The sequence below is a fragment of the Alosa pseudoharengus genome, unplaced genomic scaffold, assembly GCF_046254945.1.
Source record: "Alosa pseudoharengus isolate Yale_2024_CS ecotype anadromous, Long Island Sound unplaced genomic scaffold, YU_APseudo_1.1 YU_APseudo_1.1_scf_6, whole genome shotgun sequence".
NCBI classification, from domain to species: Eukaryota; Metazoa; Chordata; class Actinopteri; order Clupeiformes; family Clupeidae; genus Alosa; species Alosa pseudoharengus.
Genome location: NW_027468848.1, coordinates 38,104,762 through 38,125,469, shown reverse-complemented (window position 1 = coordinate 38,125,469; position 20,708 = coordinate 38,104,762). Strand labels below are relative to the sequence as shown.

At 45.4% G+C, this 20,708-nt stretch overlaps 53 non-coding genes across 53 annotated transcripts; all 53 read right to left on the bottom strand.

Annotated features, from left to right (window-relative positions):
• Positions 1-280: 280 nt before the first annotated feature.
• trnat-cgu (transfer RNA threonine (anticodon CGU)) lies at positions 281-353 on the bottom strand. The gene has a single exon. It is a non-coding gene; the product is annotated as a tRNA-Thr (tRNA).
• A 320-nt stretch (positions 354-673) lies between these two features.
• Positions 674-746, bottom strand: trnat-cgu (transfer RNA threonine (anticodon CGU)). The gene has a single exon. It is a non-coding gene; the product is annotated as a tRNA-Thr (tRNA).
• A 320-nt stretch (positions 747-1,066) lies between these two features.
• trnat-ugu (transfer RNA threonine (anticodon UGU)) lies at positions 1,067-1,139 on the bottom strand. The gene has a single exon. It is a non-coding gene; the product is annotated as a tRNA-Thr (tRNA).
• Positions 1,140-1,248: 109 nt separating this feature from the next.
• On the bottom strand, positions 1,249-1,321 carry trnat-cgu (transfer RNA threonine (anticodon CGU)). Its single transcript has one exon. It is a non-coding gene; the product is annotated as a tRNA-Thr (tRNA).
• Positions 1,322-1,641: 320 nt separating this feature from the next.
• trnat-cgu (transfer RNA threonine (anticodon CGU)) lies at positions 1,642-1,714 on the bottom strand. Its single transcript has one exon. It is a non-coding gene; the product is annotated as a tRNA-Thr (tRNA).
• A 320-nt stretch (positions 1,715-2,034) lies between these two features.
• On the bottom strand, positions 2,035-2,107 carry trnat-cgu (transfer RNA threonine (anticodon CGU)). Its single transcript has one exon. It is a non-coding gene; the product is annotated as a tRNA-Thr (tRNA).
• A 320-nt stretch (positions 2,108-2,427) lies between these two features.
• Positions 2,428-2,500, bottom strand: trnat-cgu (transfer RNA threonine (anticodon CGU)). Its single transcript has one exon. It is a non-coding gene; the product is annotated as a tRNA-Thr (tRNA).
• Positions 2,501-2,820: 320 nt separating this feature from the next.
• On the bottom strand, positions 2,821-2,893 carry trnat-ugu (transfer RNA threonine (anticodon UGU)). Its single transcript has one exon. It is a non-coding gene; the product is annotated as a tRNA-Thr (tRNA).
• A 109-nt stretch (positions 2,894-3,002) lies between these two features.
• trnat-cgu (transfer RNA threonine (anticodon CGU)) lies at positions 3,003-3,075 on the bottom strand. Its single transcript has one exon. It is a non-coding gene; the product is annotated as a tRNA-Thr (tRNA).
• Positions 3,076-3,395: 320 nt separating this feature from the next.
• On the bottom strand, positions 3,396-3,468 carry trnat-cgu (transfer RNA threonine (anticodon CGU)). The gene has a single exon. It is a non-coding gene; the product is annotated as a tRNA-Thr (tRNA).
• A 320-nt stretch (positions 3,469-3,788) lies between these two features.
• On the bottom strand, positions 3,789-3,861 carry trnat-cgu (transfer RNA threonine (anticodon CGU)). Its single transcript has one exon. It is a non-coding gene; the product is annotated as a tRNA-Thr (tRNA).
• Positions 3,862-4,181: 320 nt separating this feature from the next.
• On the bottom strand, positions 4,182-4,254 carry trnat-ugu (transfer RNA threonine (anticodon UGU)). The gene has a single exon. It is a non-coding gene; the product is annotated as a tRNA-Thr (tRNA).
• Positions 4,255-4,363: 109 nt separating this feature from the next.
• trnat-cgu (transfer RNA threonine (anticodon CGU)) lies at positions 4,364-4,436 on the bottom strand. Its single transcript has one exon. It is a non-coding gene; the product is annotated as a tRNA-Thr (tRNA).
• A 319-nt stretch (positions 4,437-4,755) lies between these two features.
• On the bottom strand, positions 4,756-4,828 carry trnat-ugu (transfer RNA threonine (anticodon UGU)). The gene has a single exon. It is a non-coding gene; the product is annotated as a tRNA-Thr (tRNA).
• A 109-nt stretch (positions 4,829-4,937) lies between these two features.
• On the bottom strand, positions 4,938-5,010 carry trnat-cgu (transfer RNA threonine (anticodon CGU)). Its single transcript has one exon. It is a non-coding gene; the product is annotated as a tRNA-Thr (tRNA).
• Positions 5,011-5,329: 319 nt separating this feature from the next.
• On the bottom strand, positions 5,330-5,402 carry trnai-uau (transfer RNA isoleucine (anticodon UAU)). The gene has a single exon. It is a non-coding gene; the product is annotated as a tRNA-Ile (tRNA).
• A 109-nt stretch (positions 5,403-5,511) lies between these two features.
• On the bottom strand, positions 5,512-5,584 carry trnat-cgu (transfer RNA threonine (anticodon CGU)). Its single transcript has one exon. It is a non-coding gene; the product is annotated as a tRNA-Thr (tRNA).
• A 320-nt stretch (positions 5,585-5,904) lies between these two features.
• Positions 5,905-5,977, bottom strand: trnat-cgu (transfer RNA threonine (anticodon CGU)). Its single transcript has one exon. It is a non-coding gene; the product is annotated as a tRNA-Thr (tRNA).
• A 501-nt stretch (positions 5,978-6,478) lies between these two features.
• Positions 6,479-6,551, bottom strand: trnat-cgu (transfer RNA threonine (anticodon CGU)). Its single transcript has one exon. It is a non-coding gene; the product is annotated as a tRNA-Thr (tRNA).
• Positions 6,552-6,871: 320 nt separating this feature from the next.
• On the bottom strand, positions 6,872-6,944 carry trnat-ugu (transfer RNA threonine (anticodon UGU)). Its single transcript has one exon. It is a non-coding gene; the product is annotated as a tRNA-Thr (tRNA).
• Positions 6,945-7,053: 109 nt separating this feature from the next.
• Positions 7,054-7,126, bottom strand: trnat-cgu (transfer RNA threonine (anticodon CGU)). Its single transcript has one exon. It is a non-coding gene; the product is annotated as a tRNA-Thr (tRNA).
• Positions 7,127-7,446: 320 nt separating this feature from the next.
• trnat-ugu (transfer RNA threonine (anticodon UGU)) lies at positions 7,447-7,519 on the bottom strand. Its single transcript has one exon. It is a non-coding gene; the product is annotated as a tRNA-Thr (tRNA).
• A 109-nt stretch (positions 7,520-7,628) lies between these two features.
• Positions 7,629-7,701, bottom strand: trnat-cgu (transfer RNA threonine (anticodon CGU)). The gene has a single exon. It is a non-coding gene; the product is annotated as a tRNA-Thr (tRNA).
• A 319-nt stretch (positions 7,702-8,020) lies between these two features.
• Positions 8,021-8,093, bottom strand: trnai-uau (transfer RNA isoleucine (anticodon UAU)). The gene has a single exon. It is a non-coding gene; the product is annotated as a tRNA-Ile (tRNA).
• Positions 8,094-8,202: 109 nt separating this feature from the next.
• trnat-cgu (transfer RNA threonine (anticodon CGU)) lies at positions 8,203-8,275 on the bottom strand. Its single transcript has one exon. It is a non-coding gene; the product is annotated as a tRNA-Thr (tRNA).
• Positions 8,276-8,595: 320 nt separating this feature from the next.
• trnat-ugu (transfer RNA threonine (anticodon UGU)) lies at positions 8,596-8,668 on the bottom strand. Its single transcript has one exon. It is a non-coding gene; the product is annotated as a tRNA-Thr (tRNA).
• A 109-nt stretch (positions 8,669-8,777) lies between these two features.
• Positions 8,778-8,850, bottom strand: trnat-cgu (transfer RNA threonine (anticodon CGU)). The gene has a single exon. It is a non-coding gene; the product is annotated as a tRNA-Thr (tRNA).
• A 319-nt stretch (positions 8,851-9,169) lies between these two features.
• On the bottom strand, positions 9,170-9,242 carry trnat-cgu (transfer RNA threonine (anticodon CGU)). Its single transcript has one exon. It is a non-coding gene; the product is annotated as a tRNA-Thr (tRNA).
• A 501-nt stretch (positions 9,243-9,743) lies between these two features.
• trnat-cgu (transfer RNA threonine (anticodon CGU)) lies at positions 9,744-9,816 on the bottom strand. Its single transcript has one exon. It is a non-coding gene; the product is annotated as a tRNA-Thr (tRNA).
• A 320-nt stretch (positions 9,817-10,136) lies between these two features.
• Positions 10,137-10,209, bottom strand: trnat-ugu (transfer RNA threonine (anticodon UGU)). Its single transcript has one exon. It is a non-coding gene; the product is annotated as a tRNA-Thr (tRNA).
• A 109-nt stretch (positions 10,210-10,318) lies between these two features.
• trnat-cgu (transfer RNA threonine (anticodon CGU)) lies at positions 10,319-10,391 on the bottom strand. The gene has a single exon. It is a non-coding gene; the product is annotated as a tRNA-Thr (tRNA).
• Positions 10,392-10,711: 320 nt separating this feature from the next.
• On the bottom strand, positions 10,712-10,784 carry trnat-ugu (transfer RNA threonine (anticodon UGU)). Its single transcript has one exon. It is a non-coding gene; the product is annotated as a tRNA-Thr (tRNA).
• A 109-nt stretch (positions 10,785-10,893) lies between these two features.
• trnat-cgu (transfer RNA threonine (anticodon CGU)) lies at positions 10,894-10,966 on the bottom strand. The gene has a single exon. It is a non-coding gene; the product is annotated as a tRNA-Thr (tRNA).
• Positions 10,967-11,285: 319 nt separating this feature from the next.
• Positions 11,286-11,358, bottom strand: trnai-uau (transfer RNA isoleucine (anticodon UAU)). Its single transcript has one exon. It is a non-coding gene; the product is annotated as a tRNA-Ile (tRNA).
• Positions 11,359-11,467: 109 nt separating this feature from the next.
• trnat-cgu (transfer RNA threonine (anticodon CGU)) lies at positions 11,468-11,540 on the bottom strand. Its single transcript has one exon. It is a non-coding gene; the product is annotated as a tRNA-Thr (tRNA).
• Positions 11,541-11,860: 320 nt separating this feature from the next.
• Positions 11,861-11,933, bottom strand: trnat-ugu (transfer RNA threonine (anticodon UGU)). The gene has a single exon. It is a non-coding gene; the product is annotated as a tRNA-Thr (tRNA).
• Positions 11,934-12,042: 109 nt separating this feature from the next.
• trnat-cgu (transfer RNA threonine (anticodon CGU)) lies at positions 12,043-12,115 on the bottom strand. Its single transcript has one exon. It is a non-coding gene; the product is annotated as a tRNA-Thr (tRNA).
• A 319-nt stretch (positions 12,116-12,434) lies between these two features.
• trnat-ugu (transfer RNA threonine (anticodon UGU)) lies at positions 12,435-12,507 on the bottom strand. Its single transcript has one exon. It is a non-coding gene; the product is annotated as a tRNA-Thr (tRNA).
• Positions 12,508-12,616: 109 nt separating this feature from the next.
• trnat-cgu (transfer RNA threonine (anticodon CGU)) lies at positions 12,617-12,689 on the bottom strand. The gene has a single exon. It is a non-coding gene; the product is annotated as a tRNA-Thr (tRNA).
• A 319-nt stretch (positions 12,690-13,008) lies between these two features.
• On the bottom strand, positions 13,009-13,081 carry trnat-cgu (transfer RNA threonine (anticodon CGU)). Its single transcript has one exon. It is a non-coding gene; the product is annotated as a tRNA-Thr (tRNA).
• A 320-nt stretch (positions 13,082-13,401) lies between these two features.
• Positions 13,402-13,474, bottom strand: trnai-uau (transfer RNA isoleucine (anticodon UAU)). Its single transcript has one exon. It is a non-coding gene; the product is annotated as a tRNA-Ile (tRNA).
• A 109-nt stretch (positions 13,475-13,583) lies between these two features.
• trnat-cgu (transfer RNA threonine (anticodon CGU)) lies at positions 13,584-13,656 on the bottom strand. The gene has a single exon. It is a non-coding gene; the product is annotated as a tRNA-Thr (tRNA).
• Positions 13,657-13,975: 319 nt separating this feature from the next.
• Positions 13,976-14,048, bottom strand: trnai-uau (transfer RNA isoleucine (anticodon UAU)). Its single transcript has one exon. It is a non-coding gene; the product is annotated as a tRNA-Ile (tRNA).
• Positions 14,049-14,157: 109 nt separating this feature from the next.
• Positions 14,158-14,230, bottom strand: trnat-cgu (transfer RNA threonine (anticodon CGU)). Its single transcript has one exon. It is a non-coding gene; the product is annotated as a tRNA-Thr (tRNA).
• Positions 14,231-14,550: 320 nt separating this feature from the next.
• trnat-ugu (transfer RNA threonine (anticodon UGU)) lies at positions 14,551-14,623 on the bottom strand. Its single transcript has one exon. It is a non-coding gene; the product is annotated as a tRNA-Thr (tRNA).
• Positions 14,624-14,732: 109 nt separating this feature from the next.
• Positions 14,733-14,805, bottom strand: trnat-cgu (transfer RNA threonine (anticodon CGU)). Its single transcript has one exon. It is a non-coding gene; the product is annotated as a tRNA-Thr (tRNA).
• A 319-nt stretch (positions 14,806-15,124) lies between these two features.
• Positions 15,125-15,197, bottom strand: trnat-ugu (transfer RNA threonine (anticodon UGU)). The gene has a single exon. It is a non-coding gene; the product is annotated as a tRNA-Thr (tRNA).
• Positions 15,198-15,306: 109 nt separating this feature from the next.
• Positions 15,307-15,379, bottom strand: trnat-cgu (transfer RNA threonine (anticodon CGU)). The gene has a single exon. It is a non-coding gene; the product is annotated as a tRNA-Thr (tRNA).
• Positions 15,380-15,698: 319 nt separating this feature from the next.
• Positions 15,699-15,771, bottom strand: trnat-cgu (transfer RNA threonine (anticodon CGU)). Its single transcript has one exon. It is a non-coding gene; the product is annotated as a tRNA-Thr (tRNA).
• A 320-nt stretch (positions 15,772-16,091) lies between these two features.
• trnai-uau (transfer RNA isoleucine (anticodon UAU)) lies at positions 16,092-16,164 on the bottom strand. The gene has a single exon. It is a non-coding gene; the product is annotated as a tRNA-Ile (tRNA).
• Positions 16,165-16,273: 109 nt separating this feature from the next.
• Positions 16,274-16,346, bottom strand: trnat-cgu (transfer RNA threonine (anticodon CGU)). The gene has a single exon. It is a non-coding gene; the product is annotated as a tRNA-Thr (tRNA).
• A 320-nt stretch (positions 16,347-16,666) lies between these two features.
• trnai-uau (transfer RNA isoleucine (anticodon UAU)) lies at positions 16,667-16,739 on the bottom strand. The gene has a single exon. It is a non-coding gene; the product is annotated as a tRNA-Ile (tRNA).
• A 109-nt stretch (positions 16,740-16,848) lies between these two features.
• trnat-cgu (transfer RNA threonine (anticodon CGU)) lies at positions 16,849-16,921 on the bottom strand. The gene has a single exon. It is a non-coding gene; the product is annotated as a tRNA-Thr (tRNA).
• Between the last annotated feature and the right edge of the window lie 3,787 nt (positions 16,922-20,708).

The window sequence follows — 20,708 nt, the reverse complement described above, 5'->3', positions numbered from 1 at the left end:
TTGCCTGTATGATAATTCTGTCCCTATTTCATGATACAAAGAGAAACTGACGGGAAAAATAAAATCCTAGCAGCTGTCCACGCACCAAAGCTCCATCAACAAACCATGTATTTTTTGTGCTGAATTTGCTGTGACTTTCTCGCTAATGTGCAGGTCACTTTAACGAACGCACACTTTATGGCAACCCTTGAAGTAACCACTCTTGTCAAAAGAAGGCAGTCAACAGCAGACGACCCAGGAAAAGTGGTTACCTTTGCTGTAAAAACATTCCGCAGAGCTCAGGCTCCAGTGAGGGTTGAACTCGCGACCCCTGGTTTACGAGAACAGTGCTCTTACCACTGAGCTATAGAGCCCTTGTGCATGAAAGAGTAGTCAGCGTTTGCTCCTCAAATGTTGCCTGTATGATAATTCTGTCCCTATTTCATGATACAAAGAGAAACTGACGGGAAAAATAAAATACTAGCAGCTGTCCACGCACCAAAGCTCCATCAACAAACCATGTATTTTTTGTGCTGAATTTGCTGTGACTTTCTCGCTAATGTGCAGGTCACTTTAACGAACGCACACTTTATGGCAACCCTTGAAGTAACCACTCTTGTCAAAAGAAGGCAGTCAACAGCAGACGACCCAGGAAAAGTGGTTACCTTTGCTGTAAAAACATTCCGCAGAGCTCAGGCTCCAGTGAGGGTTGAACTCGCGACCCCTGGTTTACGAGAACAGTGCTCTTACCACTGAGCTATAGAGCCCTTGTGCATGAAAGAGTAGTCAGCGTTTGCTCCTCAAATGTTGCCTGTATGATAATTCTGTCCCTATTTCATGATACAAAGAGAAACTGACGGGAAAAATAAAATACTAGCAGCTGTCCACGCACCAAAGCTCCATCAACAAACCATGTATTTTTTGTGCTGAATTTGCTGTGACTTTCTCGCTAATGTGCAGGTCACTTTAACGAACGCACACTTTATGGCAACCCTTGAAGTAACCACTCTTGTCAAAAGAAGGCAGTCAACAGCAGACGACCCAGGAAAAGTGGTTACCTTTGCTGTAAAAACATTCCGCAGAGCTCAGGCTCCAGTGAGGATTGAACTCACGACCCCTGGTTTACAAGACCAGTGCTCTAACCACTGAGCTATGAAGCCACAAAACTGAAGATTTAGGGTTTTGTCGACCTTTCCCACAGAACCTTTACGTCACAGACAAAGGAGAAAAAATAAAGGTAGGTCAGTCTCTGTGCCACGGTCGTGAAACAGGCTCCAGCGAGGATTGAACTCGCGACCCCTGGTTTACGAGACCAGTGCTCTTACCACTGAGCTATAGAGCCCTTGTGCATGAAAGAGTAGTCAGCGTTTGCTCCTCAAATGTTGCCTGTATGATAATTCTGTCCCTATTTCATGATACAAAGAGAAACTGACGGGAAAAATAAAATCCTAGCAGCTGTCCACGCACCAAAGCTCCATCAACAAACCATGTATTTTTTGTGCTGAATTTGCTGTGACTTTCTCGCTAATGTGCAGGTCACTTTAACGAACGCACACTTTATGGCAACCCTTGAAGTAACCACTCTTGTCAAAAGAAGGCAGTCAACAGCAGACGACCCAGGAAAAGTGGTTACCTTTGCTGTAAAAACATTCCGCAGAGCTCAGGCTCCAGTGAGGGTTGAACTCGCGACCCCTGGTTTACGAGAACAGTGCTCTTACCACTGAGCTATAGAGCCCTTGTGCATGAAAGAGTAGTCAGCGTTTGCTCCTCAAATGTTGCCTGTATGATAATTCTGTCCCTATTTCATGATACAAAGAGAAACTGACGGGAAAAATAAAATACTAGCAGCTGTCCACGCACCAAAGCTCCATCAACAAACCATGTATTTTTTGTGCGGAATTTGCTGTGACTTTCTCGCTAATGTGCAGGTCACTTTAACGAACGCACACTTTATGGCAACCCTTGAAGTAACCACTCTTGTCAAAAGAAGGCAGTCAACAGCAGACGACCCAGGAAAAGTGGTTACCTTTGCTGTAAAAACATTCCGCAGAGCTCAGGCTCCAGTGAGGGTTGAACTCGCGACCCCTGGTTTACGAGAACAGTGCTCTTACCACTGAGCTATAGAGCCCTTGTGCATGAAAGAGTAGTCAGCGTTTGCTCCTCAAATGTTGCCTGTATGATAATTCTGTCCCTATTTCATGATACAAAGAGAAACTGACGGGAAAAATAAAATACTAGCAGCTGTCCACGCACCAAAGCTCCATCAACAAACCATGTATTTTTTGTGCGGAATTTGCTGTGACTTTCTCGCTAATGTGCAGGTCACTTTAACGAACGCACACTTTATGGCAACCCTTGAAGTAACCACTCTTGTCAAAAGAAGGCAGTCAACAGCAGACGACCCAGGAAAAGTGGTTACCTTTGCTGTAAAAACATTCCGCAGAGCTCAGGCTCCAGTGAGGGTTGAACTCGCGACCCCTGGTTTACGAGAACAGTGCTCTTACCACTGAGCTATAGAGCCCTTGTGCATGAAAGAGTAGTCAGCGTTTGCTCCTCAAATGTTGCCTGTATGATAATTCTGTCCCTATTTCATGATACAAAGAGAAACTGACGGGAAAAATAAAATACTAGCAGCTGTCCACGCACCAAAGCTCCATCAACAAACCATGTATTTTTTGTGCTGAATTTGCTGTGACTTTCTCGCTAATGTGCAGGTCACTTTAACGAACGCACACTTTATGGCAACCCTTGAAGTAACCACTCTTGTCAAAAGAAGGCAGTCAACAGCAGACGACCCAGGAAAAGTGGTTACCTTTGCTGTAAAAACATTCCGCAGAGCTCAGGCTCCAGTGAGGATTGAACTCACGACCCCTGGTTTACAAGACCAGTGCTCTAACCACTGAGCTATGAAGCCACAAAACTGAAGATTTAGGGTTTTGTCGACCTTTCCCACAGAACCTTTACGTCACAGACAAAGGAGAAAAAATAAAGGTAGGTCAGTCTCTGTGCCACGGTCGTGAAACAGGCTCCAGCGAGGTTTGAACTCGCGACCCCTGGTTTACGAGACCAGTGCTCTTACCACTGAGATATAGAGCCCTTGTGCATGAAAGAGTAGTCAGCGTTTGCTCCTCAAATGTTGCCTGTATGATAATTCTGTCCCTATTTCATGATACAAAGAGAAACTGACGGGAAAAATAAAATCCTAGCAGCTGTCCACGCACCAAAGCTCCATCAACAAACCATGTATTTTTTGTGCTGAATTTGCTGTGACTTTCTCGCTAATGTGCAGGTCACTTTAACGAACGCACACTTTATGGCAACCCTTGAAGTAACCACTCTTGTCAAAAGAAGGCAGTCAACAGCAGACGACCCAGGAAAAGTGGTTACCTTTGCTGTAAAAACATTCCGCAGAGCTCAGGCTCCAGTGAGGGTTGAACTCGCGACCCCTGGTTTACGAGAACAGTGCTCTTACCACTGAGCTATAGAGCCCTTGTGCATGAAAGAGTAGTCAGCGTTTGCTCCTCAAATGTTGCCTGTATGATAATTCTGTCCCTATTTCATGATACAAAGAGAAACTGACGGGAAAAATAAAATACTAGCAGCTGTCCACGCACCAAAGCTCCATCAACAAACCATGTATTTTTTGTGCTGAATTTGCTGTGACTTTCTCGCTAATGTGCAGGTCACTTTAACGAACGCACACTTTATGGCAACCCTTGAAGTAACCACTCTTGTCAAAAGAAGGCAGTCAACAGCAGACGACCCAGGAAAAGTGGTTACCTTTGCTGTAAAAACATTCCGCAGAGCTCAGGCTCCAGTGAGGGTTGAACTCGCGACCCCTGGTTTACGAGAACAGTGCTCTTACCACTGAGCTATAGAGCCCTTGTGCATGAAAGAGTAGTCAGCGTTTGCTCCTCAAATGTTGCCTGTATGATAATTCTGTCCCTATTTCATGATACAAAGAGAAACTGACGGGAAAAATAAAATACTAGCAGCTGTCCACGCACCAAAGCTCCATCAACAAACCATGTATTTTTTGTGCTGAATTTGCTGTGACTTTCTCGCTAATGTGCAGGTCACTTTAACGAACGCACACTTTATGGCAACCCTTGAAGTAACCACTCTTGTCAAAAGAAGGCAGTCAACAGCAGACGACCCAGGAAAAGTGGTTACCTTTGCTGTAAAAACATTCCGCAGAGCTCAGGCTCCAGTGAGGATTGAACTCACGACCCCTGGTTTACAAGACCAGTGCTCTAACCACTGAGCTATGAAGCCACAAAACTGAAGATTTAGGGTTTTGTCGACCTTTCCCACAGAACCTTTACGTCACAGACAAAGGAGAAAAAATAAAGGTAGGTCAGTCTCTGTGCCACGGTCGTGAAACAGGCTCCAGCGAGGATTGAACTCGCGACCCCTGGTTTACGAGACCAGTGCTCTTACCACTGAGCTATAGAGCCCTTGTGCATGAAAGAGTAGTCAGCGTTTGCTCCTCAAATCTTGCCTGTATGATCATTCTGTCCCTATTTCATGATACAAAGAGAAACTGACGGGAAAAATAAAATACTAGCAGCTGTCCACGCACCAAAGCTCCATCAACAACCATGTATTTTTTGTGCTGAATTTGCTGTGACTTTCTCGCTAATGTGCAGGTCACTTTAACGAACGCACACTTTATGGCAACCCTTGAAGTAACCACTCTTGTCAAAAGAAGGCAGTCAACAGCAGACGACCCAGGAAAAGTGGTTACCTTTGCTGTAAAAACATTCCGCAGAGCTCAGGCTCCAGTGAGGATTGAACTCACGACCCCTGGTTTACAAGACCAGTGCTCTAACCACTGAGCTATGAAGCCACGACACTGAAGATTTAGGGTTTTGTCGACCTTTCCCACAGAACCTTTACGTCACAGACAAAGGAGAAAAAATAAAGGTAGGTCAGTCTCTGTGCCACGGTCGTGAAACAGGCTCCAGCGAGGTTTGAACTCGCGACCCCTGGTTTACGAGACCAGTGCTCTTACCACTGAGCTATAGAGCCCTTGTGCATGAAAGAGTAGTCAGCGTTTGCTCCTCAAATGTTGCCTGTATGATAATTCTGTCCCTATTTCATGATACAAAGAGAAACTGACGGGAAAAATAAAATCCTAGCAGCTGTCCACGCACCAAAGCTCCATCAACAACCATGTATTTTTTGTGCTGAATTTGCTGTGACTTTCTCGCTAATGTGCAGGTCACTTTAACGAACGCACACTTTATGGCAACCCTTGAAGTAACCACTCTTGTCAAAAGAAGGCTGTCAACAGCAGACGACCCAGGAAAAGTGGTTACCATTGCTGTAAAAAGTTTCCGCAGAGCTCAGGCTCCAGTGAGGGTTGAATTCACGACCCGTGGTTTATAAGACCAGTGCTCTAACCACTGAGCTATGAAGCCACGACACTGAAGATTTAGGGTTTTGTCGACCTTTACCACAGAACCTTTACGTCACAGACAAAGGAGAAAAAATATAGGTAGGTCTGTCTCTGTGCCACGGTCGTGAAACAGGCTCCAGCGAGGTTTGAACTCGCGACCCCTGGTTTACGAGACCAGTGCTCTTACCACTGAGCTATAGAGCCCTTGTGCATGAAAGAGTAGTCAGCGTTTGCTCCTCAAATGTTGCCTGTATGATAATTCTGTCCCTATTTCATGATACAAAGAGAAACTGACGGGAAAAATAAAATCCTAGCAGCTGTCCACGCACCAAAGCTCCATCAACAAACCATGTATTTTTTGTGCTGAATTTGCTGTGACTTTCTCGCTAATGTGCAGGTCACTTTAACGAACGCACACTTTATGGCAACCCTTGAAGTAACCACTCTTGTCAAAAGAAGGCAGTCAACAGCAGACGACCCAGGAAAAGTGGTTACCTTTGCTGTAAAAACATTCCGCAGAGCTCAGGCTCCAGTGAGGGTTGAACTCGCGACCCCTGGTTTACGAGAACAGTGCTCTTACCACTGAGCTATAGAGCCCTTGTGCATGAAAGAGTAGTCAACGTTTGCTCCTCAAATGTTGCCTGTATGATAATTCTGTCCCTATTTCATGATACAAAGAGAAACTGATGGGAAAAATTAAATCCTAGGAGCTGTCCACGCACCAATGCTCCATCAACAAACCATGTATTTGTTGTGCTGAATTTTCTGTGACTTTCTCGCTAATGTGCAGGTCACTTTAACGAACGCACACTTTATGGCAACCCTTGAAGTAACCACTCTTGTCAAAAGAAGGCAGTCAACAGCAGACGACCCAGGAAAAGTGGTTACCATTGCTGTAAAAAATTTCCACAGAGCTCAGGCTCCAGTGAGGGTTTATTCACAACCCCTGGTTTATAAGACCAGTGCTCTAACCACTGAGCTATGAAGCCACGACACTGAAGATTTAGGGTTTTGTCGACCTTTACCACAGAACCTTTACGTCACAGACAAAGGAGAAAAAATATAGGTAGGTCTGTCTCTGTGCCACGGTCGTGAAACAGGCTCCAGCGAGGTTTGAACTCGCGACCCCTGGTTTACGAGACCAGTGCTCTTACCACTGAGCTATAGAGCCCTTGTGCATGAAAGAGTAGTCAGCGTTTGCTCCTCAAATGTTGCCTGTATGATAATTCTGTCCCTATTTCATGATACAAAGAGAAACTGACGGGAAAAATAAAATCCTAGCAGCTGTCCACGCACCAAAGCTCCATCAACAAACCATGTATTTTTTGTGCTGAATTTGCTGTGACTTTCTCGCTAATGTGCAGGTCACTTTAACGAACGCACACTTTATGGCAACCCTTGAAGTAACCACTCTTGTCAAAAGAAGGCAGTCAACAGCAGACGACCCAGGAAAAGTGGTTACCTTTGCTGTAAAAACATTCCGCAGAGCTCAGGCTCCAGTGAGGATTGAACTCACGACCCCTGGTTTACAAGACCAGTGCTCTAACCACTGAGCTATGAAGCCACAAAACTGAAGATTTAGGGTTTTGTCGACCTTTCCCACAGAACCTTTACGTCACAGACAAAGGAGAAAAAATAAAGGTAGGTCAGTCTCTGTGCCACGGTCGTGAAACAGGCTCCAGCAAGGTTTGAACTCGCGACCCCTGGTTTACGAGACCAGTGCTCTTACCACTGAGCTATAGAGCCCTTGTGCATGAAAGAGTAGTCAGCGTTTGCTCCTCAAATGTTGCCTGTATGATAATTCTGTCCCTATTTCATGATACAAAGAGAAACTGACGGGAAAAATAAAATCCTAGCAGCTGTCCACGCACCAAAGCTCCATCAACAAACCATGTATTTTTTGTGCTGAATTTGCTGTGACTTTCTCGCTAATGTGCAGGTCACTTTAACGAACGCACACTTTATGGCAACCCTTGAAGTAACCACTCTTGTCAAAAGAAGGCAGTCAACAGCAGACGACCCAGGAAAAGTGGTTACCTTTGCTGTAAAAACATTCCGCAGAGCTCAGGCTCCAGTGAGGATTGAACTCACGACCCCTGGTTTACAAGACCAGTGCTCTAACCACTGAGCTATGAAGCCACGACACTGAAGATTTAGGGTTTTGTCGACCTTTCCCACAGAACCTTTACGTCACAGACAAAGGAGAAAAAATAAAGGTAGGTCAGTCTCTGTGCCACGGTCGTGAAACAGGCTCCAGCGAGGTTTGAACTCGCGACCCCTGGTTTACGAGACCAGTGCTCTTACCACTGAGCTATAGAGCCCTTGTGCATGAAAGAGTAGTCAGCGTTTGCTCCTCAAATGTTGCCTGTATGATAATTCTGTCCCTATTTCATGATACAAAGAGAAACTGACGGGAAAAATAAAATCCTAGCAGCTGTCCACGCACCAAAGCTCCATCAACAACCATGTATTTTTTGTGCTGAATTTGCTGTGACTTTCTCGCTAATGTGCAGGTCACTTTAACGAACGCACACTTTATGGCAACCCTTGAAGTAACCACTCTTGTCAAAAGAAGGCTGTCAACAGCAGACGACCCAGGAAAAGTGGTTACCATTGCTGTAAAAAATTTCCGCAGAGCTCAGGCTCCAGTGAGGGTTGAATTCACGACCCGTGGTTTATAAGACCAGTGCTCTAACCACTGAGCTATGAAGCCACGACACTGAAGATTTAGGGTTTTGTCGACCTTTACCACAGAACCTTTACGTCACAGACAAAGGAGAAAAAATATAGGTAGGTCTGTCTCTGTGCCACGGTCGTGAAACAGGCTCCAGCGAGGTTTGAACTCGCGACCCCTTGTTTACGAGACCAGTGCTCTTACCACTGAGCTATAGAGCCCTTGTGCATGAAAGAGTAGTCAGCGTTTGCTCCTCAAATGTTGCCTGTATGATAATTCTGTCCCTATTTCATGATACAAAGAGAAACTGACGGGAAAAATAAAATCCTAGCAGCTGTCCACGCACCAAAGCTCCATCAACAAACCATGTATTTTTTGTGCTGAATTTGCTGTGACTTTCTCGCTAATGTGCAGGTCACTTTAACGAACGCACACTTTATGGCAACCCTTGAAGTAACCACTCTTGTCAAAAGAAGGCAGTCAACAGCAGACGACCCAGGAAAAGTGGTTACCTTTGCTGTAAAAACATTCCGCAGAGCTCAGGCTCCAGTGAGGATTGAACTCACGACCCCTGGTTTACAAGACCAGTGCTCTAACCACTGAGCTATGAAGCCACAAAACTGAAGATTTAGGGTTTTGTCGACCTTTCCCACAGAACCTTTACGTCACAGACAAAGGAGAAAAAATAAAGGTAGGTCAGTCTCTGTGCCACGGTCGTGAAACAGGCTCCAGCGAGGATTGAACTCGCGACCCCTGGTTTACGAGACCAGTGCTCTTACCACTGAGCTATAGAGCCCTTGTGCATGAAAGAGTAGTCAGCGTTTGCTCCTCAAATCTTGCCTGTATGATCATTCTGTCCCTATTTCATGATACAAAGAGAAACTGACGGGAAAAATAAAATACTAGCAGCTGTCCACGCACCAAAGCTCCATCAACAACCATGTATTTTTTGTGCTGAATTTGCTGTGACTTTCTCGCTAATGTGCAGGTCACTTTAACGAACGCACACTTTATGGCAACCCTTGAAGTAACCACTCTTGTCAAAAGAAGGCAGTCAACAGCAGACGACCCAGGAAAAGTGGTTACCTTTGCTGTAAAAACATTCCGCAGAGCTCAGGCTCCAGTGAGGGTTGAACTCGCGACCCCTGGTTTACGAGAACAGTGCTCTTACCACTGAGCTATAGAGCCCTTGTGCATGAAAGAGTAGTCAACGTTTGCTCCTCAAATGTTGCCTGTATGATAATTCTGTCCCTATTTCATGATACAAAGAGAAACTGATGGGAAAAATTAAATCCTAGGAGCTGTCCACGCACCAATGCTCCATCAACAAACCATGTATTTGTTGTGCTGAATTTTCTGTGACTTTCTCGCTAATGTGCAGGTCACTTTAACGAACGCACACTTTATGGCAACCCTTGAAGTAACCACTCTTGTCAAAAGAAGGCAGTCAACAGCAGACGACCCAGGAAAAGTGGTTACCATTGCTGTAAAAAATTTCCACAGAGCTCAGGCTCCAGTGAGGGTTTATTCACAACCCCTGGTTTATAAGACCAGTGCTCTAACCACTGAGCTATGAAGCCACGACACTGAAGATTTAGGGTTTTGTCGACCTTTACCACAGAACCTTTACGTCACAGACAAAGGAGAAAAAATATAGGTAGGTCTGTCTCTGTGCCACGGTCGTGAAACAGGCTCCAGCGAGGTTTGAACTCGCGACCCCTGGTTTACGAGACCAGTGCTCTTACCACTGAGCTATAGAGCCCTTGTGCATGAAAGAGTAGTCAGCGTTTGCTCCTCAAATGTTGCCTGTATGATAATTCTGTCCCTATTTCATGATACAAAGAGAAACTGACGGGAAAAATAAAATCCTAGCAGCTGTCCACGCACCAAAGCTCCATCAACAAACCATGTATTTTTTGTGCTGAATTTGCTGTGACTTTCTCGCTAATGTGCAGGTCACTTTAACGAACGCACACTTTATGGCAACCCTTGAAGTAACCACTCTTGTCAAAAGAAGGCAGTCAACAGCAGACGACCCAGGAAAAGTGGTTACCTTTGCTGTAAAAACATTCCGCAGAGCTCAGGCTCCAGTGAGGATTGAACTCACGACCCCTGGTTTACAAGACCAGTGCTCTAACCACTGAGCTATGAAGCCACAAAACTGAAGATTTAGGGTTTTGTCGACCTTTCCCACAGAACCTTTACGTCACAGACAAAGGAGAAAAAATAAAGGTAGGTCAGTCTCTGTGCCACGGTCGTGAAACAGGCTCCAGCAAGGTTTGAACTCGCGACCCCTGGTTTACGAGACCAGTGCTCTTACCACTGAGCTATAGAGCCCTTGTGCATGAAAGAGTAGTCAGCGTTTGCTCCTCAAATGTTGCCTGTATGATAATTCTGTCCCTATTTCATGATACAAAGAGAAACTGACGGGAAAAATAAAATCCTAGCAGCTGTCCACGCACCAAAGCTCCATCAACAAACCATGTATTTTTTGTGCTGAATTTGCTGTGACTTTCTCGCTAATGTGCAGGTCACTTTAACGAACGCACACTTTATGGCAACCCTTGAAGTAACCACTCTTGTCAAAAGAAGGCAGTCAACAGCAGACGACCCAGGAAAAGTGGTTACCTTTGCTGTAAAAACATTCCGCAGAGCTCAGGCTCCAGTGAGGATTGAACTCACGACCCCTGGTTTACAAGACCAGTGCTCTAACCACTGAGCTATGAAGCCACGACACTGAAGATTTAGGGTTTTGTCGACCTTTCCCACAGAACCTTTACGTCACAGACAAAGGAGAAAAAATAAAGGTAGGTCAGTCTCTGTGCCACGGTCGTGAAACAGGCTCCAGCGAGGTTTGAACTCGCGACCCCTGGTTTACGAGACCAGTGCTCTTACCACTGAGCTATAGAGCCCTTGTGCATGAAAGAGTAGTCAGCGTTTGCTCCTCAAATGTTGCCTGTATGATAATTCTGTCCCTATTTCATGATACAAAGAGAAACTGACGGGAAAAATAAAATCCTAGCAGCTGTCCACGCACCAAAGCTCCATCAACAACCATGTATTTTTTGTGCTGAATTTGCTGTGACTTTCTCGCTAATGTGCAGGTCACTTTAACGAACGCACACTTTATGGCAACCCTTGAAGTAACCACTCTTGTCAAAAGAAGGCTGTCAACAGCAGACGACCCAGGAAAAGTGGTTACCATTGCTGTAAAAAATTTCCGCAGAGCTCAGGCTCCAGTGAGGGTTGAATTCACGACCCGTGGTTTATAAGACCAGTGCTCTAACCACTGAGCTATGAAGCCACGACACTGAAGATTTAGGGTTTTGTCGACCTTTACCACAGAACCTTTACGTCACAGACAAAGGAGAAAAAATATAGGTAGGTCTGTCTCTGTGCCACGGTCGTGAAACAGGCTCCAGCGAGGTTTGAACTCGCGACCCCTTGTTTACGAGACCAGTGCTCTTACCACTGAGCTATAGAGCCCTTGTGCATGAAAGAGTAGTCAGCGTTTGCTCCTCAAATGTTGCCTGTATGATAATTCTGTCCCTATTTCATGATACAAAGAGAAACTGACGGGAAAAATAAAATCCTAGCAGCTGTCCACGCACCAAAGCTCCATCAACAAACCATGTATTTTTTGTGCTGAATTTGCTGTGACTTTCTCGCTAATGTGCAGGTCACTTTAACGAACGCACACTTTATGGCAACCCTTGAAGTAACCACTCTTGTCAAAAGAAGGCAGTCAACAGCAGACGACCCAGGAAAAGTGGTTACCTTTGCTGTAAAAACATTCCGCAGAGCTCAGGCTCCAGTGAGGATTGAACTCACGACCCCTGGTTTACAAGACCAGTGCTCTAACCACTGAGCTATGAAGCCACAAAACTGAAGATTTAGGGTTTTGTCGACCTTTCCCACAGAACCTTTACGTCACAGACAAAGGAGAAAAAATAAAGGTAGGTCAGTCTCTGTGCCACGGTCGTGAAACAGGCTCCAGCGAGGATTGAACTCGCGACCCCTGGTTTACGAGACCAGTGCTCTTACCACTGAGCTATAGAGCCCTTGTGCATGAAAGAGTAGTCAGCGTTTGCTCCTCAAATCTTGCCTGTATGATCATTCTGTCCCTATTTCATGATACAAAGAGAAACTGACGGGAAAAATAAAATACTAGCAGCTGTCCACGCACCAAAGCTCCATCAACAACCATGTATTTTTTGTGCTGAATTTGCTGTGACTTTCTCGCTAATGTGCAGGTCACTTTAACGAACGCACACTTTATGGCAACCCTTGAAGTAACCACTCTTGTCAAAAGAAGGCAGTCAACAGCAGACGACCCAGGAAAAGTGGTTACCTTTGCTGTAAAAACATTCCGCAGAGCTCAGGCTCCAGTGAGGATTGAACTCACGACCCCTGGTTTACAAGACCAGTGCTCTAACCACTGAGCTATGAAGCCACAAAACTGAAGATTTAGGGTTTTGTCGACCTTTCCCACAGAACCTTTACGTCACAGACAAAGGAGAAAAAATAAAGGTAGGTCAGTCTCTGTGCCACGGTCGTGAAACAGGCTCCAGCGAGGATTGAACTCGCGACCCCTGGTTTACGAGACCAGTGCTCTTACCACTGAGCTATAGAGCCCTTGTGCATGAAAGAGTAGTCAGCGTTTGCTCCTCAAATCTTGCCTGTATGATCATTCTGTCCCTATTTCATGATACAAAGAGAAACTGACGGGAAAAATAAAATACTAGCAGCTGTCCACGCACCAAAGCTCCATCAACAACCATGTATTTTTTGTGCTGAATTTGCTGTGACTTTCTCGCTAATGTGCAGGTCACTTTAACGAACGCACACTTTATGGCAACCCTTGAAGTAACCACTCTTGTCAAAAGAAGGCAGTCAACAGCAGACGACCCAGGAAAAGTGGTTACCTTTGCTGTAAAAACATTCCGCAGAGCTCAGGCTCCAGTGAGGGTTGAACTCGCGACCCCTGGTTTACGAGAACAGTGCTCTTACCACTGAGCTATAGAGCCCTTGTGCATGAAAGAGTAGTCAACGTTTGCTCCTCAAATGTTGCCTGTATGATAATTCTGTCCCTATTTCATGATACAAAGAGAAACTGATGGGAAAAATTAAATCCTAGGAGCTGTCCACGCACCAATGCTCCATCAACAAACCATGTATTTGTTGTGCTGAATTTTCTGTGACTTTCTCGCTAATGTGCAGGTCACTTTAACGAACGCACACTTTATGGCAACCCTTGAAGTAACCACTCTTGTCAAAAGAAGGCAGTCAACAGCAGACGACCCAGGAAAAGTGGTTACCATTGCTGTAAAAAATTTCCGCAGAGCTCAGGCTCCAGTGAGGGTTGAATTCACGACCCCTGGTTTATAAGACCAGTGCTCTAACCACTGAGCTATGAAGCCACAACACTGAAGATTTAGGGTTTTGTCGACCTTTACCACAGAACCTTTACGTCACAGACAAAGGAGAAAAAATATAGGTAGGTCTGTCTCTGTGCCACGGTCGTGAAACAGGCTCCAGCGAGGTTTGAACTCGCGACCCCTGGTTTACGAGACCAGTGCTCTTACCACTGAGCTATAGAGCCCTTGTGCATGAAAGAGTAGTCAGCGTTTGCTCCTCAAATGTTGCCTGTATGATAATTCTGTCCCTATTTCATGATACAAAGAGAAACTGACGGGAAAAATAAAATCCTAGCAGCTGTCCACGCACCAAAGCTCCATCAACAACCATGTATTTTTTGTGCTGAATTTGCTGTGACTTTCTCGCTAATGTGCAGGTCACTTTAACGAACGCACACTTTATGGCAACCCTTGAAGTAACCACTCTTGTCAAAAGAAGGCTGTCAACAGCAGACGACCCAGGAAAAGTGGTTACCATTGCTGTAAAAAATTTCCGCAGAGCTCAGGCTCCAGTGAGGGTTGAATTCACGACCCGTGGTTTATAAGACCAGTGCTCTAACCACTGAGCTATGAAGCCACGACACTGAAGATTTAGGGTTTTGTCGACCTTTACCACAGAACCTTTACGTCACAGACAAAGGAGAAAAAATATAGGTAGGTCTGTCTCTGTGCCACGGTCGTGAAACAGGCTCCAGCGAGGTTTGAACTCGCGACCCCTTGTTTACGAGACCAGTGCTCTTACCACTGAGCTATAGAGCCCTTGTGCATGAAAGAGTAGTCAGCGTTTGCTCCTCAAATGTTGCCTGTATGATAATTCTGTCCCTATTTCATGATACAAAGAGAAACTGACGGGAAAAATAAAATCCTAGCAGCTGTCCACGCACCAAAGCTCCATCAACAAACCATGTATTTTTTGTGCTGAATTTGCTGTGACTTTCTCGCTAATGTGCAGGTCACTTTAACGAACGCACACTTTATGGCAACCCTTGAAGTAACCACTCTTGTCAAAAGAAGGCAGTCAACAGCAGACGACCCAGGAAAAGTGGTTACCTTTGCTGTAAAAACATTCCGCAGAGCTCAGGCTCCAGTGAGGATTGAACTCACGACCCCTGGTTTACAAGACCAGTGCTCTAACCACTGAGCTATGAAGCCACAAAACTGAAGATTTAGGGTTTTGTCGACCTTTCCCACAGAACCTTTACGTCACAGACAAAGGAGAAAAAATAAAGGTAGGTCAGTCTCTGTGCCACGGTCGTGAAACAGGCTCCAGCGAGGATTGAACTCGCGACCCCTGGTTTACGAGACCAGTGCTCTTACCACTGAGCTATAGAGCCCTTGTGCATGAAAGAGTAGTCAGCGTTTGCTCCTCAAATCTTGCCTGTATGATCATTCTGTCCCTATTTCATGATACAAAGAGAAACTGACGGGAAAAATAAAATACTAGCAGCTGTCCACGCACCAAAGCTCCATCAACAACCATGTATTTTTTGTGCTGAATTTGCTGTGACTTTCTCGCTAATGTGCAGGTCACTTTAACGAACGCACACTTTATGGCAACCCTTGAAGTAACCACTCTTGTCAAAAGAAGGCAGTCAACAGCAGACGACCCAGGAAAAGTGGTTACCTTTGCTGTAAAAACATTCCGCAGAGCTCAGGCTCCAGTGAGGATTGAACTCACGACCCCTGGTTTACAAGACCAGTGCTCTAACCACTGAGCTATGAAGCCACAAAACTGAAGATTTAGGGTTTTGTCGACCTTTCCCACAGAACCTTTACGTCACAGACAAAGGAGAAAAAATAAAGGTAGGTCAGTCTCTGTGCCACGGTCGTGAAACAGGCTCCAGCGAGGATTGAACTCGCGACCCCTGGTTTACGAGACCAGTGCTCTTACCACTGAGCTATAGAGCCCTTGTGCATGAAAGAGTAGTCAGCGTTTGCTCCTCAAATCTTGCCTGTATGATCATTCTGTCCCTATTTCATGATACAAAGAGAAACTGACGGGAAAAATAAAATACTAGCAGCTGTCCACGCACCAAAGCTCCATCAACAACCATGTATTTTTTGTGCTGAATTTGCTGTGACTTTCTCGCTAATGTGCAGGTCACTTTAACGAACGCACACTTTATGGCAACCCTTGAAGTAACCACTCTTGTCAAAAGAAGGCAGTCAACAGCAGACGACCCAGGAAAAGTGGTTACCTTTGCTGTAAAAACATTCCGCAGAGCTCAGGCTCCAGTGAGGGTTGAACTCGCGACCCCTGGTTTACGAGAACAGTGCTCTTACCACTGAGCTATAGAGCCCTTGTGCATGAAAGAGTAGTCAACGTTTGCTCCTCAAATGTTGCCTGTATGATAATTCTGTCCCTATTTCATGATACAAAGAGAAACTGATGGGAAAAATTAAATCCTAGGAGCTGTCCACGCACCAATGCTCCATCAACAAACCATGTATTTGTTGTGCTGAATTTTCTGTGACTTTCTCGCTAATGTGCAGGTCACTTTAACGAACGCACACTTTATGGCAACCCTTGAAGTAACCACTCTTGTCAAAAGAAGGCAGTCAACAGCAGACGACCCAGGAAAAGTGGTTACCATTGCTGTAAAAAATTTCCGCAGAGCTCAGGCTCCAGTGAGGGTTGAATTCACGACCCCTGGTTTATAAGACCAGTGCTCTAACCACTGAGCTATGAAGCCACAACACTGAAGATTTAGGGTTTTGTCGACCTTTACCACAGAACCTTTACGTCACAGACAAAGGAGAAAAAATATAGGTAGGTCTGTCTCTGTGCCACGGTCGTGAAACAGGCTCCAGCGAGGTTTGAACTCGCGACCCCTGGTTTACGAGACCAGTGCTCTTACCACTGAGCTATAGAGCCCTTGTGCTTGAAAGAGTAGTCAGCGTTTGCTCCTCAAATGTTGCCTGTATGATAATTCTGTCCCTATTTCATGATACAAAGAGAAACTGACGGGAAAAATAAAATCCTAGCAGCTGTCCACGCACCAAAGCTCCATCAACAAACCATGTATTTTTTGTGCTGAATTTGCTGTGACTTTCTCGCTAATGTGCAGGTCACTTTAACGAACGCACACTTTATGGCAACCCTTGAAGTAACCACTCTTGTCAAAAGAAGGCAGTCAACAGCAGACGACCCAGGAAAAGTGGTTACCTTTGCTGTAAAAACATTCCGCAGAGCTCAGGCTCCAGTGAGGATTGAATTCACGACCCCTGGTTTATAAGACCAGTGCTCTAACTACTGAGCTATGAAGCCACGACACTGAAGATTTAGGGTTTTGTCGACCTTTACCACAGAACCTTTACGTCACAGACAAAGGAGAAAAAATATAGGTAGGTCAGTCTCTGTGCCACGGTCGTGAAACAGGCTCCAGCGAGGATTGAACTCGCGACCCCTGGTTTACGCGACCAGTGCTCTTACCACTGAGCTATAGAGCCCTTGTGCATGAAAGAGTAGTCAGCGTTTGCTCCTCAAATGTTGCCTGTATGATCATTCTGTCCCTATTTCATGATACTGTGGTGATTTTATCTGGATATAATGCTCGTGTGTGTGTGTGCGTGTGCATGCTGGTTTATTAGAAACATATGTGCGCATGCTGTTATGCAACATTTACTGGAAGTCATGAGACTGGACTGAAGGAGACTAAGAGTGAAACTGGCAGTGAAAGTAGAAGCAAACAAGGCTTAGGAGAAGTGGAGGGATTTACAAGAAAAGGAGGCAGAACCAAAAGTGAAAGTACACAAGGAACTGAAACAAAAGCATACTCTGCCTGGCAACAGATTACACATAGAACCTGGTCACATGTATTCTGCCCAGCAACACATATTTTTTAATGTTTAAATGGGAAAGGTTTTCCACCAATATCTTAGGTTCCAAAACGTTCTGATTGGCTAAAAGGGGCCTGGTGACGCCCCTGGTAATGGGACGCCCCTCGGGCCCCTTGGAGCATAAAAGAGAGAGCTCAGACACATTCAGATCAGATCTCATCGGGGTAACAGCTGCCACTCATCACTCTATTGCCTGACGGTCCAGTCCTGACGCTGTTTGGATTGTATTTTCACTGCAATACGGTGAATAAAGGATCAACAGTCTTCAGCATTTCTCGTCTTGGTGTTCTCCTTCGGGTCTTTGACTTCAAAGTGCTAGTTGGATTGGAGGTTCGGGAAAGTGGATAGTTTTTCCACGACAGATCTGGAGGTTCCTACCGAGATTTGAAAGGATTCAACAGGGGAAGCAGTTCCGTCCCGGGTGAAGCAGACTTCTCCAGTGCAGCTCTCAGGGTCCCAAAACAAGGTAAGCGTTTTGCTTATTATTAGGAGAGCTGTACTGTGGGAGTCAGTGGGTAGGCCGGGAAGGGGTGCTAACCTGAGTCCTCAAAAGAATAGCGGAGACACAAGACAGAGATTGGGTTGTACTGTTGATCTTAAAAGCGTTTTGTAATTGTGAAAACCGGTTAAAAGTAGTTTTCAAGGAGAAAACTAAGTTAAATGGCCATGTAATAATTTCCAAGGAGGAAATCTAGTTTTCAAGGAGAAAACTAAAAATAGTGTTTCAATTTCCAAGGAGGAAATCTAGTTTTCAAGGAGAAAGCTAAAAAATAGTATTTTGTGTAAAGGGAGCTCGGGCTGCCCTGAAAAATATATGTGTGTTTCAGAAGAAAAGAACGGGCTAATAGGTAAACTACAATATCAGCTGTAAGTTAAATGTGTAAAACTGTCCTGAACAAAGGGTGATGAACAAAATATATTTTATCATAATCTGTTGTTTCTGTAAAAGCTGAGTGTGCGCTGTTGTGTTTTGTTTTGTTGCCTGGGCATGGGCCCACAATAGATGCGAGACAAGTACACACACACATTTGAGGTAGAGGAACTCGGCGAGGGAAGGAGGATCATCACACTGACAGACGGACGTCAAACTGATGTTGTAGAAGCCGCAGCTGCGATAGTCATAAGAAACCTGCATAGCCTGAACATAAGAAGGTTGTTGCAGTTGTTGGAGGTTTATGCAGAAACCCCCCCCGAGCCCCCTGTTGAAGCAGCGGTGCCCAAGCTTAGGATTGTGAGAGACCATAGGCCAGAGACCCTAGGAGAAGTCCTCTACCGCCTTGAAGTTTCTGACGATTCAGGTGAGGGAGAGCCCGACACAGACTCCCCAGGAGAGTTCACTCCGAGCAGTAGCGTGGGAGAGGTAGAGTCAGACATTGGACAGGGGGAAGCCAGTGCCCCACCAGAAGCAAACTACAGTAGCCTAGGGTCCGAAGAGGAGGAGCGCCAGGAGTCAGGTCAGTCGGGACTAGTGAGAGCTCCAACTCCCTATCCAGGTAACACCGTATCCCACCAGCTGATCCCTAATCCATTCCGTATAGTTGACAGTCCAACCACCCCCAGATATAGCCCACCGCCCCCTACAAGCTACAGTCCAACTGTGCCTCAACAGGAGGAGGTTTACAGCCCGGTTGAGCCCCAGCCAGTACAGGGCGTAGGACGGGAGATAAGAGAAATAGTTGGTCAAGATAGAAGTAGGCTGGCCAGTTTTATGAGAGAGTCTTTGGCAATATCAGTTTTCTGGAACAAGGAAGGGAACAATAGGGATAAATATTCAGTTCATATTGACCAATTTGACAGGTACGGAGGAACCCATTCGAGGCTAGGCACCCGCATAGCGCCATTGGCCCTGCAGACAGTGATAGAACAGGTAGGAAAATTTGAAGGAGTGAACACAAGGCCGGTGGTTGACCAGCTCTTTGCCCCGCCTGAGGGCAGAAAGCGCAAGTTTAGGAGGGATTCCCCAGCTGCAAGAAGGAGAAGGACAGATAGGGATTATAGATAAGAAGGCCAGGAAGGATAAAAGGGGGAGGTACTGCTGCAAGGCCTCAATAACAACTGCCTAATTAGATAATCTCTATAGCAACTGCTTAGCTGAATAAAGGCCACGATAACTGTTTAGCTAAAAACTTGTAATCTGCTAACCTTGCTTAAAATGAAAGTTTTGTATTTGCTTCAATAAAATAAAAGAGAAATAAAGCCAATAAATGTACTTTGTGAAAAAAACAAAATAAAAGGTTAAAAGGTAATTTTGAGTGAAGAGATATTATTGAAAAGAAAGGTAAGGACTCAAGAGTCCCCACTGATAAAATAACATTGGTAAGATAAGGAGGACAGTTGTAATAATAAAATAAAAGTAAGAATCCACAGAGAGAATAAATAGAGTGACACCCACAAAAATAGCGAATGAACTTAGAAAGTAAGTGGCATATCACTTTCATTCGACAGCAGGATAATAAGTGGTGCATATTTACACGAAATCGAGAGGGCCTTGTGAGCGGAGCATATCGGTGCCATAATTATACAGAGCTACTAGAGAAAGTAGAACATCTGATAGGGAAAGCTTACCCGTTAGAGTTAGGGATGCCCATGGACATAAGGAGTGACGATAGTGACACATCAGACTAGCAGAGACTCAAGAGCCCCTTAGATAAAGACAGGAAGGATTCCAAGAGGTATATGGAACAGGGACAGCAGAACGTGCTCTGGGCCATAGATATCGTTGAATACGACGAACACGACGTATTCAAGATAATGAATACGTACGAGATAAGCGTCAGAGACGGAAAAGACCAAGAATACGTAGGATACGTGGGTGAGGTCCCCTTTGAGTGCAAATTCCCTTATAGGTGCAAGCATCGAGGCGACATAGGACCTAAAAGCAACGCTTTCTTTGTTGGGAGAACTGACCCCTAATAGCCTGCCAGTGAGAGAGCAGGAGGAACCACAGCCCCAAGCAGCCGGAAGTGAAGGAGGAGCTACATCGGGTGACCTGAAAATAAAAGAGAAGTGGACAATAAGGATCTCCGAGCACGGGAGTAACGGGTGGAGCATGAGCGCAGTGAACGATAAAGGAAGGGCGTTTGAAGAAAGAAGGGGCAAACTAAATACTGTCTTCAAAGAGTGGAACGACGTGCAGAATTCTATACTATACTTAGTAAGCGACCTACGGCTGGACTGGGAAGAAAGAGACCAGAACAGGTGCAAGAGGGAGAGGGAAAGGCAATACAAGCAGGACTATCTTATGTTCTGCACTGACCGGGAGGACATAGCAGAACAGGAAAGGAGGGACTACGGTTTGGACCTCTAAGAAGAATGGCGACCAGAGTAATGACACCCCTGGAGGAAGTAGTAAAGGAGAATGCCATCGCTGAGAAAGACGTAAAGAGCATCAATCATA